Source organism: Cebus imitator, unplaced genomic scaffold (genome assembly GCF_001604975.1).
Source record: "Cebus imitator isolate Cc_AM_T3 unplaced genomic scaffold, Cebus_imitator-1.0 Scaffold12, whole genome shotgun sequence".
NCBI classification, from domain to species: domain Eukaryota; kingdom Metazoa; phylum Chordata; class Mammalia; order Primates; family Cebidae; genus Cebus; species Cebus imitator.
In genome coordinates this window covers 11,099,435-11,109,072 of record NW_016107327.1, presented here as the reverse complement: position 1 = coordinate 11,109,072, position 9,638 = coordinate 11,099,435, and positions in this window count along the sequence as shown.

The following is a 9,638-nucleotide window of genomic DNA, read 5'->3' as shown; positions in this document are numbered from 1 at the left end:
AAAATGCAATAAAATAAATGGGGGAAAAATCAATTTTGCTGATTACATTCCTGTTGAAAATTATGAAAGTAAAACATGATCACTACAACCACTGAGAGACTTGTTCTTTCATTTTCACTGCCTGACACACTTATCAAATGAATGTTTTAAAATTTATTTATTGATTCATTGATTGACACTTGGCATTTCCATTTCTGTGGCACTGCCAATGATACTACAATAAACATTTTTCTATGTCTTTATGTATACACAGTTGTACATGCATAAGAAATACTCTTGTATTCAGACCTAGAAAATTCAGGGTGGAAGGGTATTACATCTTCAGCCTTACTAGAATGTGAGATTCTTCCCCAAAATCGTTGTTACCAAATTACATTTTCATAAGCTGAGTACACTTGCCCAACTTCCTCACTCACATACATCATGCTTTTTAATCTCAATCTGTGAGATGAGAAAACAATGTGTCAGGGTTGTTCTATGCATTTCCCTGATTACTTATGAGGAGTTAAGCAGTTTTTCGTGTTTCCTCTTCTCTGTTTCCCATTTCTGTCTTTTGCCATTTTAACTGGGCTGTTTGCCATTTTCTTACCAATTTATAAAAGTTTTGAATATATTGTAGACACTAATCACTAGTTACACAAGCTGCAAATATCTTCTACCACTCTAAGTCTCATCTTTCACTTTTATTATACTGTCTTTTGATATGCTAATGTTAATTTCAATGTAGCCAAAATTATCAATCTTTTCCTCTTTGATTGATGTTTTTTTTATTTTGTTTGTGAACTATCTCCCTACTCCAAGATAATTAAGATATATTCTAAACAATTTAGTTTTGCATTTCCATACTGTCTTCAATCCACTTGGAATTTTTTTTGTATGATATAAGGGATCAAATTTTATTTTTTTTTACTTATGAAAAACCAATTGTTCCAGAGTGATTCACCAATTTCCCATTTCCCTGTTGACGATTTTACAATGGGATGCAATGAAACATAGGTAAAGTTTCTATATATGTGTGGGTCCTTTTAGGGGCTCCCTGTTTTCTTCCTAGTTTGTCTATCCTTAAGCCAGTACTAGGCTATAGCTAAGATACTTACATTAGGTAGGTTGAGTTTTAATTTTGATGAAGTCCAATATACCAATTGTCTTTCTTTTAAAGTAAATGAATTTTGTGTTATATCAAAGAAATCTTCGCCTAATACACGTTCAAGAAGACATTCTATTTTCTCTCCTAAAGCATCATAGTTTTAGCTTTCATATGAATGTGTATAATTGAATCAAAAAATCAAAGTAATTTTTGTGTATGACAAAAGGTAGGGTAAAGGTTCATTTTTTTTCCCCATGTGAATATTCAGTTCCTCCAGCACCATTTACAGGCATACCTCAGAGACATTGAGGGTTCAGATACAGACCACCACAATAAAGTGAATGTTGCAATAAAGCAAGCCATACCAATTTTTTGGTTTCCCAGTGCATATCTAAAAGTTATGCTTATACTATACTGCAGTCTATTTAGTGTGCAATAGCATTGAGTCTTAAAAATCAATGTACATACCTTAATTTAAAAATACTTTGGGCAGGGTGTGGTGGCTCACACCTGTAATCACAGCACTGTGGGAGGCCGAGGCCAGCAGATCGCTTAAGTCCAGGAGTTCAGGACCAGCCTGGGCAACATGATGAGACCCTGTCTCTTCAAAAAACAAACAAACAAAAACATTAGCCAGTTGTGGTGACTCACGCCTGTGGTCTAAGCTACTCAGGGGGCTGAGGTAAAAGGATCACTTAGCCTGGAAGGCAGAGGTTGCAGTGAGCTGAAATCACACCACTGTACTCCAGCCTGGGTGACAGAGCGAGATCCTGCCTCAAATAAATCCCAAAAAACAAAAAAACTTTATTGCTAAAAAAATACAGTCATCATCTATTGCTGGTGGAGATTCTTGTCTTAATATTGATGGTGCTGCTTGACCAGGGTAGTGGTTGCTGAAGGCTCGGGGAGCTGTGGCCATTTCTTAAAATAAGATAGCAATGAAGTTTATATCAATTGACTCTTCCTGTAACAAATGATTTCATTGTAACATGTGATGCTATGTGATAGCATTTTACTCACAGAAGAACTTCTTTCAAATTAGAGTCAATCCTCTCAAACCCTGCTGCCCACTGCTTTACCAACTAAGTTTATGTAATATTATTCATTGTGATTCAATGTTTTCAACAATGTTCACAACAACATCATCAGGAAGAGTCCATCTCAAGAAATCACTTTCTTTGCTGATCGATGAGAAGCAACCCCTCATCCATTCAGATTTGATCATAAGATTGCAGCAATCCAGTCATATCTTCAGGATCCTCCTCTAATTCTAGTTCTTTTACTATTTCTACCACATCTGCAATGACTTCCTCCACTGAAGTCTTAACTCCTCAAAGTCATCCATGATGGTTGGGATCCGATTCTTTGAAACTCCTATAAATGTTGATATTTTGACCTCCTCCAATGAATCACAAATAATCTTTTTAAATTTTTTTTGTTTTTGTTTTTATAGAGATGGAGTCCTGCTATGTTGCCCAGGTTGGTCTCAAACTCCTGGGCTCAAATGGTCCTTCTGCCTCAGCCTCCCAAAGTGCTGGGATTACAGGTGTGAGCCACTGTGTCTGGCCCACAAATGTTCTGAATGGCATCTAGAATGGGGAATTCTTTCCGGAAGGTGTTTTATTTACTCTGCCCAGATTCACTGAGGAATCACTATCCATAGCAGCTATAACCTTACAAAATATAATTTTTTCACAAAATGTAACTCTTAAATAATAAGACTTGGAAATTGAAATTACTCCTTGATCCATGGGCTGCAAAATGAATGTTGTGTTAACATAAAAATGTTTTAATCAACTTGTATATTTTCATCAGAGCTCTGTGGCAACTAGGTGCATTGTCAATGCACCGTGATATTTTAAAGGAATCCTTTTTCTGAGCAGTAAATCTTAAGTGAGCTTAAAATGTTCAGTAAACCATGCTATAAACAGATGTGCTGTCATCCAGGCACAGACAGTAGATTCACGTAATTCTTAAAAGCTCTAAGATTATTCGAACAGTAAATGAGCATTGGCTTCAACTTAAAGTCACCACCTGCATGAGCCCCTACCAAGAGAGTCAGACTGTCCTTTGAAGGCAAGCATTGACTTCTCTCTGGCTATGAAAGCATCTTTTCCAAATATCAGGCTGTCTTGTTTCCTTTTTCAATGATCTTAGGATAACTTGCTATAGCTTCCATCACCACTTTCTGATTCACCTTGCATTTTTATGGTATGGAGATGGCTTCTTAAATCTCATGAACCAACCTCTGCTAGCTTCAAACTTTTCTTCTGCAGCTTCCTTACTTCTCTCAGCTTTCATAGAATTGAAGAGCATTAAGGCCTTATTCCATATTAGGCTTTGGCTTAAGAGAATGTTGCTGATAGTTTGATCTTCAATCCAGACCACTCAAACTTTCTCTATATCAGTAATAAGTCTGTTTCACCTTCTTATCATTTGTGTGTTGACTAGAATAGCACTTTTAACTTCCTTCAAGAACTTTCACCAGGTTGTGCAACATAGTGGTACCCAATATCTACAGAAAATGTAAAAATCAGCCAGGCATGGTGGGATGCACCTGTGGTCCAAGCTTCTTAGGAGGTTGAAGTGGGAGGATGACTTGAGCCTGGGAGATTGAGGCTGTAGTGAGCCAAGATCATGCCATTGCATTCTACCGTGAGTCACTGAGTGAGACCCTGTCTAAAAAAAAAAAAAAAAGAAAGAACAAAAGGAACAAAAATTTTAAAAAGAAAAAAGAACTTTTCCTTTGCATTCACAACTTGGCTGATCAGCAAAAGAGACATAGCTTGTGACGTGTTTCAGCTTTTGACATCCCTTCCTCACTAAGCTTAATCATTCCTTGCTTTTGATTTAAAGTGAGAGACATCCAACCCAGCTTGGTGGCTCATACCTGTAATGCCAGCACTTTGGGAGACTGAGGCAGGAGAATCACTTGAGGCCAGGATATTCAGGCCACAGTGAACTATGATAGTGCCACAGTACTCCAACCTGGGCAACAAAGTGAGACCCTATATCAAAAAATATATGTAAAGAAAGAGATGTGCAACTCTTCCTTTCACTTGAACATGTAGAGATCATTACAGACTTATTAAATAGGCCTCCTTTCAATATTGTCTTGTCTCAGGGAATAGGGAGGCCCAACGAGAGGAAGAGAGACAAGGAAGTGGCAGTAGGTGCAGCAGTCAATGGAGCAGTCAGAAGACACACAACTTTTGCTGATTAAGTTCACTGTCTTATATGGGTACCATTCCTGACACCCCAAGACAATCACAATAATAACATCAAGGATCCCTCATCACAGATCACCATAACAGATATAATAATAAAAAGTCTGAAATATAGAGAGAATTACAAAAATGTGAATTACACAGAGACATGAAGTGAGCTCATGATGTTGGGAAAATGTTACCAATAGACTTGCTTAAAACAGAGTTACCATGAACCTTCAGCTTGTAGGGGAAAAAAAAAATGGCCAGATGCAGGGCTCATGCCTATAATCACAGCACCTTTGGGAGGTAGGGGTGGGAGGATTACTTGAGCCCAGGATTTGAGACCAGACTGGCCATCATGGTGAAACCCCATTTCTACAAAAAATACAAAAATTAGCTGGGTGTGGTGGCATATATCTGTGGTCCCAGCTACTCCGGAAGCTCAAGTGGGAGGATCACCTGAGCCTTCAAGAAGTTGACTTTGCAGTGAGCCGTGATCATGCCACTGCACTCCAGCCTGGGCGACAGAGTAAGACCCTGTCTCAAACCACTCCCCGCCAAAAAAAAAACAAAAAAAACCCCACAACAACAACAAAAACGCAGCATTGCAATAAAGCAAAACACAATAAAATAAGGCATGCCTGTATTACATAGATCTTCATTTTCTATATGCATTCTATCTGCACTTTTGTCAAAAAACAAATAACCAAATATCTGGATTTGTTTTTGCACACTCTGTTCTGTTCCTTTCTACCCTTATGACACAATTTCATTGTCTTAATTGCAGTAGCTTTATAAAGTCTCAAAATCCGGTAGTGTAATTCCTCTAACTTTATTCTTCTTCGAGACTATTTTAGCTATTTAAATTCCCTTGCATGTCTGTGTAAATTTTAGAATCAGCTAGTCAATTTTACAAAAAGTTTGCTGGGAGTTTTATTAAGAGTGTGTTGAAAATATACATCAATTTGGGGAGAATTGATACGTTTATAATACTTAATCATCAAAACCATTAAGATAGTTTGTCTGTTCAAAGACAATCCATTAAGACAGTTTGCCACTAGCCTTGAAATTTCTTCTACAAAGAAGGAATATTATATCTTATTTATCTCAGCAATATTTTTAAATTCTTGTACATCTTTTAGGAAATTCATTATTAGGTATTTGGTATTTATACAATGCTCAACAGTATAATTTTTAATATTATTTTCCAACTTTTTAGAATTACTATGTAGAAATAAAAATATAGATTGATCTTATTTTGTAATTCTTGCTAAATTCATTTATTCATACTGAGTTTTATATACCTTTATCTTTTAATTTTCTATGTAAATAATCATGTCATCTGCAAATAAAGACAAAGTACTTGTTTCTTTTCAATCCTGTGCCTTTTGTTGCTTTTTAAAATCTTAATTCAATGGCTAGGACCTTCATTAAAATGTTGAATAAAACTGGGTGAATGTGGCGAATGTGGACATCATCTTGTTCTAGGCTTTAGGGGCAAAGATTTTAATATTTCACTATTATGATGTTAACTAAAGATTTTTAAAGATGTCTTTTATCAGACTGAAAAATTTCTTTCTATTCCTGGTTTGCTAAGTTTTTAAAAATCATGAACAGATGTTGAATTTCATCATTTTTTCTGCATTTATTAAGATGCTTATATTAATATTTTTCTCCTTTATTTTCATAACGGTGAATGATATAGACTTACTTCAGATGTTAAATCAAACCTATATTCCTGGAATAAACCTTACTTGGTCATGATATACTATACTTTTGATATTTTATTGGATTTCTGGGTTATTGCTTTTTTTTTTTTTTTTTTTNCACAAGAGTCTTGATCTATCACCCAGGTAGGTTAGAGTCCAGTGGCGTCATCTCAGCTCACTGCAACTTTTGCCTCCCAGGTTCAAGCAATTCTTGTGCTTCAGCCTCCCAAGTAGCTGGGATTACAGATGCAAGCCACCACACCCAGCTAATTTTAGTATTTTTAGTAGAGATGGGGTTTTGCCATGTTGGCCAGGCTGGTCTCAAACTCCTGGCCTCAAGTGATCCACTTGCCTTGGTCTCCCAAAATGCTGAAATTACAGGCATGAGCCACCATGCTCAGCCAGGATTTCCTTTTTTCTTTTGGAACTTTTACATCTAAGTTCATAAGGGATATTTATCTGTAATTTTATTTTCTTGTAATGTACTTTTAAGGTTGTGATATCTGAGTTATGCTAGGTTCATAAAACAAGTTGGTAGATGGTTTCTTATCGTTTATTCTCTAAAGAGTTTGTGTAAGATTGGTATCCTTTCTTCCTTAAATGTATGGTAGAATTTTTCCAATTCAGCCATCTAGACCTAAAGTTTGCTCTGGGGAAAACTTTTAATTACAAATTGCATTTCTTTAACAGATATAAGACCATTCAAATTTTCTATTTCTTGTCAGTTTTAGTAACTTGTGTTTTACAAAAATTTTCTGTCTTCTGAACTTTCCAATTTATTGGCCTACAGTTTTTCATAGTCACCTATTATTATTATTATCATTGAGATAAGGTCTTGCTCTGTCACCCAGGCTGGAGTGCAGTGGCACTATTGCAGCTCACTGTAGCCTCAAACTCCCGGGCTCAAGTAATCCTCCCAACTTAGCTTCCCAAGTAACTGGGACAACTGGTGTATGCCATCATGCCTGGCTAATTTTTTTAAATCTATTTTTGTGTAAATATAGGGCCTCCCTGTGTTGCCCAGGATGGTCTCAAACTCCTGAGCTCAAGTGATCCTCCTGCCTCAGCCTCCCAAAGTACTGGGATTTCAGGTGTGAGCCACCATTGCTGGCACATCACATTATCTTTTTAATGTCTGTAGGATCTCTGACAATGTCCCTTTTTCATTTCTGATATTGACAATTTGGCTCTTCTATTTTGTTCTTGATTATATTAATAAATGTTAATCAATTTATTAATCTTTTCAAAAAACCAACTTTTGGTTTTGTTCATTTTGTCTATTATTGGTTTTCTATGCTGTTGCCCTTTATTTATTATTTACTTGTCTATTTTCTTAGGTTTTAATTTGCTCTTCTTTTGCTCACTTCTTGAGATGGGTATTTATTAAATTGATTTTAATCCTTCTTCTAATACATGCAATATATGCATACAAGATATACAAAATATAATATGGTAAGGTTATAGATTTTGCTCAATTATTGCTCTAGCTGCATCCACAAATACTAGTAAGTTTCTGGGTTTTTTGGTTTGTTTTTGTTGTTTTTTTTTGTTTGTTTTTTTGTTTTGTTTTTTTTTTGAGACAGGTGTCTGGCTCTGTCAACCAGGCTGGAATATAAGGCACGATCTCGACTCACTGCAAACTTTGCTTCCTGGGATAAAAGCATCCTCCCACCTCAGCCTTCCAAGTAGCTGTGATTACAGGCACATGCCATCATGCTCGGCTAATTTTTGTATTTTTGGTAGAGATGGGATTTCACCGTGTTGCCCAGGCTGGTCTCGAACTTCTGGGCCCAAATGATCTGCCTGCTTCAGCTTCCCAAAGTGCTAGAATTACAGGTGTGAGTCACTGCACCCAGTCACATTGGTAAGTTATCATTATCTTTATCATCAGTATGTAATATTTTCTAAATTCCCTTGTGATTTCTTCCTTGGCCTATGCTTTTTTGGAATTTTATTGCTTAATTTCCAAATAGTTGATTTTTCTAGATATCCTTTGTTTTTCATTTCTAAATTCCATTATTGAACAAATTCTGTATCATTTTAATCCTTTAGATGTTTTGAGACTTGCATTATGACCAAGCATATGGTATATTTTGGTGAATGATCTATGTGTACTTGGAAGAAAAAATTCATTCTGCATTTGTTGCATGTACTGTTTTAGAAATACTAATTAAGTTTGAAAATAGTGTTCAAATATTCTATATTTTTTATATATGTTCTATCAATTACTGAGAGAAATGTATTAAAATCTCCAACTATAACTATAGATTTTTCTATTTATCCTTTTAGTTCTGCCAATTTTTGCTTCACATATTATGAGGTTTTGTTTTTAAATGGATACATGTTTAGGACTCATGTTTTCCTGATGAGATAATTATTAAGAAATTAGCTTCTTTACTTCTGATAATACTCTTTATCTAGAAGGCTGATTTTTCCTCAATGTAGTAATGCTGTATTTCTCATGATTAGTGTTTGCTTGAGTATTTTTCCATTTTTTTGAGACAGTTCTTATTTTTAAAGTGTATTCTTGTGAACAGTATATAATTGAATCTTGTTTTCTCTTTTTTTTCTTTTTATTTTTTGAGACAGGGCCTTCCTCTGTCACCCAGACTGGAATGCAACGGCACAACTGCAGCTCACTACAGCCTTGAACTCTTGGGCCAAAGCAATCCTCTCACCTCAGTTTCCCAATTGGCTAGGACTGCGGGGGCACACCATCATTCCTGGGTAATTTTTATTATTTAAGCCAGGCTGGTCTCAAGTGATCCTCTTGCCTCAGCCTCCCGAAATTCTAGGATTACAGACACCTAGCCAGAGGCTTGTTTTCTTAATCTAGACTGACTCTATATGATTTTTATTTGATATTTAGTCTACGTATATTTTTAATAAACACTGTATTGTGGGATAATACTATACTGACAGAAAAGATGCAAAAATACTACAGAGAGGTCCTGAATACTCTTCACCCATTCTCCACAAATGTTACTATCTTATATAACCATAGTACATTTGCCAACTCTAAAAAACCAAAACTAGCACATCAAGTAAATTCCAAACTTTATTTGGGTGTCACCAGTTTTTCCATTAATGTCCTTTTTCTGTTCCAGAATCCAATTCAGGATTCCATATTGCATTTATTTTTTATTCCACCAATTATTCTACTATTTAATTTTTAATGCAATTACTGATATGGATGGGTTTAAGTCTGTCGGCATGCTATTTGTTTTCTATTTGTCCCATCTTACCTTGTTCCTGCTTTTCTGACATCTTTTGGTAAGTCAAGTATTTTTTAGTACTTTGTCTAGAGACTTGCCTGTACTACATCTTCTTGGCCCTTGTTGACAACTTCTCCCTGGTGGGCCCCACTGGGCATCCAGGCCCCCAAAGGTAAAGATATTTTTTAAATGTTGCTCTGCTCCCCACACAGGGCTCAACACTCAAGTTTCCAGGCTGCTTCTCCCCACCAAAGACTGGCTTGCTGGCAGCAGTGAAGGGAAGGGGAACTGAAGACAGGAGGACACGGCTGGCCAGGTCAGCTCTGGCTGTAACTGTCAGGTGACAGACTAAGCAACATCAAAGAGCTGGAGTTCTCAGAACACGAGATGTCACTGGAGCAAGAACTAGCAGAGGAAG